This window comes from Zea mays, chromosome 2, assembly GCF_902167145.1.
Source record: "Zea mays cultivar B73 chromosome 2, Zm-B73-REFERENCE-NAM-5.0, whole genome shotgun sequence".
Classification (NCBI taxonomy): Eukaryota; Viridiplantae; Streptophyta; class Magnoliopsida; order Poales; family Poaceae; genus Zea; species Zea mays.
In genome coordinates, this window is record NC_050097.1 from 128,339,417 (window position 1) to 128,351,652 (window position 12,236).

Sequence of the window (12,236 nt, forward strand, 5' to 3'; positions counted from 1 at the left end):
GAGCAAGTCCGCGAGGCACAGGCCAGGCTCAACGAGGGAACAGGAGCGCTTGAGCCGATCCGTCGGGACGTCGGGCAGGTATGGGCGGGCCAACCCCCGGCCGGAGAAATACGTCACCTGCCCCAAGGTCTCCAGCACCGCGTCGCCAACGATGTCAGGGTCAGGCCGCCGCCCGCATCCAGCGGGGGTGGTCAGAACCTGGCAGCCGCAGCGATGCTCCTCCGCGCGATGCCGGAACCATCAACTACCGAGGGTCGGCGAATCCAGGGAGAGCTCAAGAATCTCCTGGAAGGCGCCGCGGCCCGACGGGCCGAGAGCACTGCCTTCCGAAGGCAGGGATACCCCTCGGAACCTCATGCCGTGACTTCCCGATTCATGCGGGAAGCCTCGATCTACACCGGGCGCACGCGCAACACCGCGCCTGCGGCCCCAGGTCACCTCGGCAACGAGCACCATCGACGCGACCGTCGGGCCCACCTCGACGAAAGGGTGCGCCGAGGCTACCACCCCAGGCGTGGGGGACGCTACGACAGCGGGGAGGATCGGAGTCCCTCGCCCGAACCACCCGGTCCGCAGGCCTTCAGTCGGGCCATCCGACGGGCGCCGTTCCCGACCCGGTTCCGACCCCCGACTACTATCACGAAGTACTCGGGGGAAACGAGACCGGAACTGTGGCTCGCGGACTACCGCCTGGCCTGCCAACTGGGTGGAACGGATGACGACAACCTCATCATTCGTAACCTCCCCCTGTTCCTCTCCGACACTGCTCGCGCCTGGTTGGAGCACCTGCCGCCGGGGCAGATCTCCAACTGGGACGACTTGGTCCAAGCCTTCGCCGGCAATTTCCAGGGCACATACGTGCGCCCCGGGAATTCCTGGGACCTTCGGAGCTGCCGACAACAGCCGGGAGAGTCGCTCCGAGACTACATCCGGCGATTCTCGAAGCAGCGCACCGAGCTGCCCAACATCACCGACTCGGATGTCATCGGTGCGTTCCTTGCCGGCACTACCTGCCGTGACCTGGTGAGCAAGTTGGGTCGCAAAACCCCCACCAGGGCGAGCGAGCTGATGGACATCACCACCATGTTCGCCTCTGGCCAGGAGGCGGTCGAGGCTATCTTCCGAAAGGACAAGCAGCCCCAGGGCCGCCCATCGGAAGAGGCTCCCGAGGCGTCTACTCAGTGCGGCGCCAAGAAGAAGGGCAAGAAGAAGTCGCAATCGAAACGCGACGCCGCCGACGCGGACCTTGTCGCCGCCGCCGAATGCAAGAACCCTCGGAAGCCCCCCGGAGGTGCAAACCTCTTCGACAAGATGCTCAAGGAGCCGTGCCCCTACCATCAGGGGCCCGTCAAGCACACTCTTGAAGAGTGCGTCATGCTTCGGCGCCACTTCCACAGGGCCGGGCCACCCGCGGAGGGTGGCAGGGCCCACGACGACGACAAGAAAGAAGATCACCAAGCAGGAGAATACCCCGAGGTCCGCGACTGCTTCATGATCTTCGGTGGGCATGCGGCGAATGCCTCGGCTCGGCATCGCAAACAAGAGCGCCGGGAGGTCTGCTCAGTGAAGGTGGCGGCGCCAGTCTACCTAGACTGGTCCGACAAGCCCATCACCTTCGACCAGGCTGACCACCCCGACCATGTGCCGAGCCCGGGGAAATACCCGCTCGTCGTCGACCCCATCGTCGGCAACGTCAGGCTCACCAAGGTCCTGATGGATGGGGGCAGCTGCCTCAACATCATCTACGCCGAGACCCTCAAGCTCCTTCGCGTCGATCTGTCCTCCGTCCGAGCAGGCGCTGCGCCCTTCCACGGGATCATCCCTGGGAAGCGCGTCCAGCCCCTCGGATGACTCGATCTCCCCGTCTGCTTCGGGACGCCCTCCAACTTCCGAAGGGAGACCTTGACGTTCGAGGTGGTCGGGTTCCGAGGAACCTACCACGCGGTACTGGGAAGGCCATGCTACGCGAAGTTCATGGCCGTCCCCAACTACACCTACCTGAAGCTCAAGATGTCGGGCCCCAACGGGGTCATCACCGTCGGCCCCACATACAAACACGCGTTCGAATGCGACGTGGAGTGCGTGGAGTACGCCGAGGCCCTCGCCGAGTCCGAGGCCCTCATCGCCGACCTGGAGAACCTCTCCAAAGAGGTGCCAGATGTGAAGCGTCATGCCGGCAACTTCGAGCCAGCGGAGACGGTTAAGGCCGTCCCACTCGACCCCAGTGGCGACACCTCCAAGCAGATCCGGATCGGTTCCGGGCTCGACCCCAAATAGGAAGCAGTGCTCGTCGACTTTCTCCGCGCAAACGCCGACGTCTTTGCGTGGAGTCCCTCGGACATGCCCGGCATACCGAGGGATGTCGCCGAGCACTCGCTGGATATTCGGGCTGGAGCCCGACCCATCAGGCAGCCTCTACGTCGATTCGACGAGGAGAAGCGCAGAGTGATTGGCGAAGAGATCCACAAGCTAATGGCAGCCGGGTTCATCAAAGAGGTATTCCATCCCGAATGGCTTGCCAACCCTGTGCTTGTGAGGAAGAAAGGGGGGAAATGGTGGATGTGCGTGGACTACACTGGTCTCAACAAAGCATGTCCGAAGGTTCCCTACCCTCTGCCTCGCATCGATCAAATCGTGGATTCCACTGCTGGGTGCGAAACCCTGTCCTTCCTCGATGCCTACTCAGGGTATCACCAAATCCGGATGAAAGAGTCCGACCAGCTCGCGACTTCTTTCATCACGCCCTACGGCATGTACTGCTATGTCACCATGCCGTTCGGTTTGAGGAATGCGGGTGCGACGTACCAGCGGTGCATGAACCATGTGTTCGGCGAACACATCGGTCGCACAGTCGAGGCCTACGTCGATGACATCGTAGTCAAGACAAGGAAGGCTTCCGACCTCCTCTCCGACCTTGAAGTGACATTCCGGTGTCTCAAGGCGAAAGGAGTCAAGCTCAATCCCGAGAAGTGTGTCTTCGGGGTGCCCCGAGGCATGCTCCTGGGGTTCATCGTCTCCGAGCGAGGCATCGAAGCCAACCCGGAGAAGATCGCAGCTATCACCAGCATGGGACCCATCAAGGACTTAAAAGGCGTACAGAGGGTCATGGGATGCCTCGTGGCCCTGAGCCGCTTCATCTCACGCCTCGGCGAAAGAGGCTTGCCCCTGTACCGCCTCTTAAGGAAGGCCGAGTGCTTCTCTTGGACCCCTGAGGCCGAGGAAGCCCTCGGGAACCTGAAGGCGCTCCTTACAAAGGCGCCTGTCTTGGTGCCCCCAGCTGATGGAGAAGCCCTCTTGGTCTACGTCGCCGCTACCACTCAGGTGGTTAGCGCCGCGATTGTGGTCGAGAGGCAAGAGGAAGGGCATGCACTGCCCGTTCAGAGGCCAGTCTACTTCGTCAGCGAAGTACTGTCCGAAACCAAGATCCGCTACCCACAAGTTCAGAAGCTGTTGTATGTTGTGATCCTGACAAGGCGGAAGTTACGACACTACTTCGAGTCTCATCCGGTAACTGTGGTGTCATCCTTCCCCCTGGGGGAGATCATCCAGTGCCGAGAGGCCTCGGGCAGGATCGCAAAGTGGGCAGTGGAAATCATGGGCGAAACAATCTCGTTCGCCCCTCGGAAGGCCATCAAGTCCCATGTGTTGGCGGACTTCGTGGCTGAATGGGTCGACACCCAGCTGCCGACGGCTCCGATCCAACCGGAGCTCTGGACCATGTTTTTTGACGGGTCGCTGATGAAGACGGGAGCCGGCGCGGGCCTGCTCTTCATCTCGCCCCTCAGGAAGCACCTACGCTACGTGCTACGCCTCCACTTCCCGGCGTCCAACAATGTGGCTGAGTATGAGGCTCTAGTCAACGGGTTGCGGATCGCCATCGAGCTAGGGGTCACACGCCTCGATGCCCGCGGTGATTCGCAGCTCGTCATCGACCAAGTCATGAAGAACTCCCACTGCCGCGATCCGAAGATGGAGGCCTACCGCGATGAGGTTCGACGCCTGGAAGACAAGTTCTACGGGCTCGAGCTCAACCACATCGCTCGGCGCTACAACGAGACTGCGGACGAGCTGGCTAAAATAGCCTCGGGGCGAACGACGGTTCCCCCGGACGTCTTCTCCCGGGATCTGCATCAACCCTCCGTCAAGATCGACGACGCTCCGGAGCCCGAGGCACCCTCGGCACAGCCCGAGGCACCCTCGGCACAGCCCGAGGCACCCTCGGCTCGGCCCGAGGTACCCTCGGCCCCCGAGGGCGAGGCACTGGACGTCGAGGAGGGGCAGAGCGGGGCCACGCCTGATCGAGATTGGCAGGCCCCGTACCTGCAATATCTCCGCCAAGGGGAGCTACCCCTCGACCAAGCCGAGGCTCGGCGGGTAGCGCGACGCGCCAAGTCATTCGTCTTGCTGGGCGATGAGGAGGAGCTCTACCACCGCAGCCCCTCGGGCATCCTCCAGCGATGCATCTCCATCGCCGAAGGTCAGGAACTCCTGCAAGAAATACACTCGGGGGCTTGCGGCCATCACGCAGCACCCCGAGCCCTTGTCGGGAATGCTTTCCGGCAAGGCTTCTACTGGCCAACGGCGGTGGCCGACGCCACTAGAATTGTCCGCACCTGCGAAGGGTGCCAATTCTATGCGAAGCAGACCCACCTGCCCGCTCAGGCTCTGCAGACGATACCCATCACCTGGCCCTTTGCTGTATGGGGTCTGGACCTCGTCGGTCCCTTGCAGAAGGCGCCCGGGGGCTACACGCACCTGCTGGTCGCCATCGACAAATTCTCCAAGTGGATCGAGGTCTGACCCCTGAACAGCATCAGGTCCGAGCAGGCGGTGGCGTTCTTCACCAACATCATCCACCGCTTCGGGGTCCCAAACTCCATCATCACCGACAACGGCACCCAGTTCACCGGCAAAAAATTCTTGGATTTTTGCGAGGATCACCACATCCGGGTGGACTGGGCCGCTGTGGCTCATCCCATGTCGAATGGGCAAGTAGAGCGTGCCAACGGCATGATTCTACAAGGGCTCAAGCCTCGGATCTACAACGACCTCAACAAGTTCGGCAAGCGATGGATGAAGGAACTCCCCTCGGTGGTCTGGAGCCTGAGGACAACGCCAAGCCGGGCCACGGGTTTCACGCCGTTCTTCCTGGTCTACGGGGCCGAGGCCATCTTGCCCACTGACCTGGAATACGGCTCCCCGAGGACGAGGGCCTACGACGATCAAAGCAACCAAGCTAGCCGACAAGAATCGCTGGACCAGCTGGAAGAGGCTCGGGACAAGGCCTTACTACACTCGGCGCGGTACCAGCAGTCCCTGCGACGCTACCACGCCCGAGGGGTCCGGTCCCGAGACCTCCAGGTGGGCGATCTGGTGCTTCGGCTGCGGCAAGACGCCCGAGGGAGGCACAAGCTCACGCCCCCCTGGGAGGGGCCATTCGTCATCGCCAAAGTGCTGAAGCCCGGAACATACAAGCTGGCCAACAATCAAGGCGAGATCTACGGCAACGCTTGGAACATCAAACAGCTACGTCGCTTCTACCCTTAAGATGTTTTCAAGTTGTTGATATACCTCGCACCCACGCAAAGTTTAGTCATCAAGGAAGGGTCGGCCTCGCCTCGGCAAAAGCCCGACCCTCCCTCGGGGGCTAAAAGGGGGAGACCCCCTCTGCGTCGAATTTTTCCTCGAAAAAAGATCTCTTTTTTAGCAGAATTTCTTTCGTGCTTCTTGACTACTTCGGAAAGCGGATCCTGGAAACGACGGAGTACACGTAAGCAGCCAAGGCTGACCGAGCCGAGGGACTCCTACGCCTCCGGGATACGGATACCTCACTCGTCACCTTCTGCGATAAGTAACTCGCGTTCGGATAAAGCGACCCCGTGGACCGTACAAGTTTTCACGTTCGGAAGCTCTTCTGCCAAAGCGGTCCTTCAAGCTTTCTCGACTAAGTCGGGGACAGGGCCTCATGGACGGGCGAAAGTACGTGTAAGCGGCAAGGCCGACCGAGCCAAGGGACTCCCACGCCTCTGGGATACGGATACCTCACTCATCACCTTCCGCGAGAAGCAACTCTCGCCCACACAAACATCCCTGTTACCGACGGAAAGTCCAGATGCTCGAAACAAGAGGAAAAAAGACGCGGCTTCACAAGCGCAGCGAGGGTGTGTTTTTCTGGCCTCGGCGGCCGCAGAAGGCACACGCTACAAGACAATCTGATCCTGCAGGCTCGGATCTTCACGCTGAAGGGGGCCGTAGCACCCTCGGCATCGACGACGTCTTCAGCAAGGTCCGACCCAGCCTCGGGCGGCGACGCGGTCCAGGGACTTCTCCGGGAATCCGGCCCGAGCAGGCGGCTCGGCCGGTTACCCCTGGGGCCTCGGCCAACCGACTTCCAAGGGCGCCAGCCCGACCCGAGGCCTCGGCTGATCGACTCCGATGTCGGCTCTGCTGACGGACGACCCGGCTAGGCTCCGGCCAACCAGGTTCCCATTTTCGAGCCAACTCCGCCTCTGTTCGTACTACCCCTGGCCTCGGCTCATCGAAGAGCGGCCGAGGGGTCTCTTTAACTAAGCTAGAGGAGCCTCAGACAACAAGGCCGATCGAGCCGAGGGATTCCTACGCCTCCGGGATACGGATACCTCACTCGTCACCTTGACACGGGGCGACTCATGCTTGGTGAAGCGGTTCAGATAATCAACAGGCGAGACTTAGTGCTCGAAAATGAGGAAAAAACACGGCTCCGTGCCGAAATTACATACACGTTCAGGCCTCGACAGCCACAATGAACAAAAACACTGGCATTCGAAATGCCATTACAAACGGAACTCCGGTTCCCCCTCCGCAGGTACGAACAACCCCACTCTGAAGGGGAAGGCCTGCGGAGCAACGGAAGGCCGACGAACGGCGCGCCGTCACCTGCTCCAGCAGCAGCGACGACAACGACTTCTGCTCCGGGGGGTCGAACAGCGGCATCACTGACCTCAGGGCGGATGCTACTGCCAGGAGGCCCCCGCCCACGCCAAAACTCGTGAGGCAAGGACGGGCAGAAGGCCGTAGAGTTGGAGGTCAGTCCGAGGCCGGCCCTGGCTATCTCGCCGGCAGCAGAACCTCTTCAAGCTGCCGTGGCGGATGCCGGCACCGCGAGCGGCTCCGAAGCCACTCGCGCCCGAGAGCTAGGCACGGTGCAGCTGCCAGCGCCACGGACGACGACCGCCCTTCCCTCCGATCACTGAGTGAAGGAGCAGGCCGCCGCCCGCTTAGGGGCCGACCCCAACTCGGCACTCTCCCCTCCCCAGCCTTGGTGATGAAAATCCTTGAGGCTGAGGGAGGGGCAGAAGCCGCAGCCCGGCTCGCTTTCCCCCACCATCAAGTCGGAGGTCGCCATCTCGGGCGACCGCCGGTGGAGGGGTGCGGCCGGGCTGCGTGATGAAAATCCTTGAAGCCGAACGATGGCTGAAAGGTACCAACTCCCACAGAGTTGCGTTCCTCCAACGAGGAGGCGGAAAGACGGCGGATACCCCCCATCCGGGGGCTTGGAAGATGGAAAGACACGACGCGTAAGGGAGGAAGAAGACATGGTTGCCTTCTGAAAGGAGTCTCCCTCCTTTTAAAGGCAACTCTCCCTACGTGCGCCCCCAAACGCCACGGGCTGAGTCTTCTCCAACACGCTCCAAGGCCCTCCCCTGCGACTCGGGGGCTGGGTCCCGCATGTCAGGCAAACCGGCTCAGAGCAGAAGAAGCCAAACCGCCGCGCGTGGTGCGCACAACCGCCCAGCGGTTACAAGCGACCCCCCACTTTTGCCTAGACCAACGGGCGGAAGGGGCGGGCAGCCATGCAGGCGGCATGCAGCCACGCCAGGTGGACGCGCTTCTCCGACTTCTGACACGCCAGCTTGGAGGCCCAGGCCCACGCATCACGCAACCAGCGCGCCAGTTGCTGCATGCAAGCAACCGCGCCACCACTTGTGCCACTGTCGCGCCTCTTCGGTTGCGGAGCCGATGCCGCGACTCGAGGCGACCCAGCGCACGACCCAGCGGCGCCAGCCTGGCGCGACGGTCAATGCGGCCGAAAGTGGGCCGACAGTAATGACGGTGGCAGGCGGGCGGGAGCAGCGGTCACGTCGTCAGCCAGGCTCACGTCCCGTCCAGGGACAGCAAGAGAGCCTCCTCCCACGGCGTGAAGACGGTGCGCCCGTGATCCGTCCCTCGAACGGCTCGCGCACGCGCAACGGCCGCCCCGCCAACCACTCGCCCCGTCGCATTAACTCCGCGGCGGGACAGGCGGCGCTTCTGGCAGGAGAAGCGGGCGACGCTTCGCCTTCGCCGTAATAACCGCGCCAAAAAAGGTACGCCACATCGTTCGATTTCGTATCCTTTTCCCTTTTTTCCTCTTTCTCTATCTCTTGCAACAGGGACCGGGAAAGGGGGATACCCCGAAAAGGATCCTTCTCTGTGAAGGAACCGGGCTCCGAGCCCCCCCCTACTGATCAGAGGTTCGAAGGCTGGCCCTCCGAAGGGTTCAATAGTCGCCTCAGATCGCGTGGGCCCGACACCCACTACTGGTCAGGGGTTCGAAGGCCGGCCCCCCGAAGGGCTCCATGGCCGCCTCAGGCTACTCGGGCTCCGCGCCCATTACTGATCAGGGGTTCGAAGGCTGGCCCCCGAAGGGTTCACAGTCGCCTCAGACACTGAGCGAGGGATGACCAGGGGTACATTCGATACATAACCGAGGCTCGGGCTACGCTCCCGAGGTACCCTAGGACATTTCCGAGACCAGCGGGAGCGATCTTGTAACGGAATCCCATCGGAGGGAGGCATCGAGCCCTCGGACCCCGTCGCCAGGGGACCGGGTCCGGCAGATCAACCGCAGGTACTTTTGGGCGTGCCTCTGGGCCCCTAGCCGACCCCCAACGAACGGGGCACGGACGTCCACTCGGATTACCCGCTTGCAGCTCACCGGAGACACCATGTTTGGTGCCCATCGAGGGTAACATGGCGCACTCCCCCCTCCTCCTTGCGGAAAGGCGACGTAGGGGCGTATGTAAAAAGTCGAGTCTGTCCCTGATCATTCCCTCGCCCTGTGCGGAGGCTCGGGGGCTGCTCTCGCAAACCCGGCTCCGGCCGAACCGTTGACAGCGTCAACATACCAGCCCGAGAGCTTGGGCCCCGACCGTGCACCCGGGCTACGGCCAGTTCGCATGAGGGAACGACCAGACCAGCCGAAGCGTTACGCAAGGCATTAAGACCTCGAAGGAGTGAAACCACTCCTCCGAGGCCTCGGGGGCTACACCCGGCGGGTGCGCTCGCGCGCACCCACCGGAACAAAATGCAACCGAGAAAGGCTGGTCCCCCTTGCAAAAAAGTGCGACGGAAGCCTCCAAGCGAGTGCTAACACTCCCTTCGAGGCTCGGGGGCTACTGTCGGGGACCATAATTAGGGGTACCCTCAAGACGCCTAATTCTCAGCTGGTAACCCCCATCAGCATAAAGCTGCAGAGGCCTGATGGGTGCGATTAAGTCAGGGATCAGTCCATACGAGTGACTCGATCACGCTTCACCCGAGCCTAGCCTCGGACTCGGGCAGCCGACCTCGAGGGACTTCCGTCCCGCCCGAGGCCCCCCTTTTTAACGGCGGACACGTCTCCGGCTCGCCCGAGGCCTTGGCTTCGCTAAGAAGCAACCCTGACTAAAATCGCCGCACCGACTGACCAAGTTGCAGGAGCATTTAACGTAAAGGTGGTCTGACACCTTTATCCTGACGCGCGCCCCCGGCAGAGCCGAAGTGACCGCCGTCACTCAGCCGCTCCACTGACCGGTCTGACGGAAGGACAGCGCCGCCTGCGCCACTCCGACTGCAGTGCCGCTCAACAGAGTGAGTCTGACAGGCAGTCAGACCTCGCCAGAGGCGCCATAGGAAACTCCGCTCCGCCCGACCCCAGGGCTCGGACTCGGGCTAAGACCCGGAAGACGACGAACTCCGCTCCGCCCGACCCCAGGGCTCGGACTCGGGCTAAGACCTGGAAGACGGCGAACTCCGCTCCGCCCGACCCCAGGGCTCGGACTCGGGCTAAGACCCGGAAGACGGCGAACTGCGCTCCGCCCGACCCCAGGGCTCGGACTCGGGCTCGGCCCCGGAAGACGACGAACTCCGCCTCGCCCGACCCCAGGGCTCGGACTCCGCCCTGGCCTCTGCCGAACGACTTCCGCCTTGCCCGACCCAGGGGCTCGGGCTCGGCCTCGGCAACGGAAGACAGATTCGACCCCAGCTTCGGAGGAACGCCCACGTCGCCCGGCCTCGGACGCGGGCCCGCCACTTCAACAGGGAGCGCCATCATCGTCTTACCCCGAGCCGACTCGGGTTACAGAGAACAAGACCGGTGTCCCATCTGGCTAGCTCCGCCAGATAGGCAATGATGGCGCCCCACAAGCTCTGTGACGACGGCGGCTCTCAGCTCTCTTACGGAAGCGGGGGGACGTCAGCAAGGACTCGACCGCCCCGACAGATGTCTCTCCGCCAGGCTCCGTTGCTCCTCCGACAGCCACGACATCACGCCAGCAGGGTGCCAAGATCTCTCCGGCTGCCACATTGGCATGTACTTAGGGCGCTAGCTCTCTCTCCGCTAGACACGTAGCACTCTGTTACACCCCCATTGTACACCTGGATCCTCTCCTTACGCCTATAAAAGGAAGGACCAGGGCCTTCTCAGAGAAGGTTGGCCGCGCGGGACCGAGGACGGGACAGACGCTCTCTTGGCGCCGCTCGTTTCCCTCACCCGCGTGGACGCTTGTAACCCCCCTACTGCAAGCGCACCCGACCTGGGCGCGGGACGAACACGTAGGCCGCGGGACTTCCACCTCTCTCACGCCCGTCTCCGGCCACCTCGCCTCTCCCCCCTTCGCGCTCGCCCACGCGCTCGACCCATCTGGGCTGGGGCACGCAGCACACTCACTCGTCGGCTTAGGGACCCCCCGGTCTCGAAACACCGATAGTTTTATTATTAATTATGATATCTTATTCTATTGGGATGGTATTTACTTGTACTTAGTAACTGCTAATAAAATTTGACCAACTTATTATAAGCAATGCTCTGTCTTAACCATTATTTGTTGTAATACCCAATTTGTAAATCATAAGAAAGGAGTTAATTCCCTTATACGTTTTGACCTCTATTTATTATAACATGTGAACAACCATATTTGAAGTGAATAATTAACAAATGACATATAGATAACATATGCATCATGCTGGAGTTTATGTTTCTGTGCATTTGATAATAGTAATATCAATAAAAATATATTAGTGCCCAAATTAGAATTTGGAGATAACATATAAAAAGGAAAATAAAAGAAAATACCACACAATATAATGGAAATAAATATATAAATAATTATATTCTTTTCATCCTAAGATTTGAATTAGTTCATCTAACCTAGGTATAAACTTTACAACAATATTTGAGTTCAAATTGAAATTCAAAACTTCAAAGAAAGGAAATTAGGAAAAAAGGGAAAGAAAAAAACAAAGAGAATCCCAACACACCACATGGGCCACAACCTGAAATCGGGCCACCTGGCCCGTCCTTCACGCGCACTCGGTTGCATATGCTGCCTAGTCCTTTTGCGGTGACTGGTGGGGCCTGCTGTTAGTGGGGCACGCCTGTACGACTCCACGCTACCGGTTCACACACTGGCAAGTGGATCTGGGTGTCATCGTCTCAACTGCTCGGCAAAAGCTTTGCGCGGACGCTAGGAAAATCGGCGGTGACCACCCTACCAGCCATCGACCCCATAGCGGATGAAAGCTGACCGTGTGTCCTACCGCTCAAGTGCATTAGGGTTCGCCGCCACCAACATAGAGCGTTGCGCACCACTTCGATTACTGTCACGGGCATACGAGGATTTCAGGGGGACTGCTTCCACCGTGCGCCAATTCGCCGTCGTCGTGCTTCCCCATAGGGGTGCCCAAGGTTGTCAGCCGAGACGAAGGACGCTCATGCGTGGGACGTCCGGGCTGGAGCCATCACGGGCATGCTAGTGATCACCAGGGTGAGCTCTCCGCAGTAAAGCCGCCACGTGTAGAGTTAACATCGCCGCCATCTCGTCATCAGGTTAGAAACCTCCAATTACGTCTGAATCGTCCCCAATTACGCACTGGCTCGACGAATTAGAGCATGAGGGCAGAGTCCGGCCGTTTGTTGCAGCCGGCCATGTCCTCGCCGTGGCGACGTGGATGGGGCC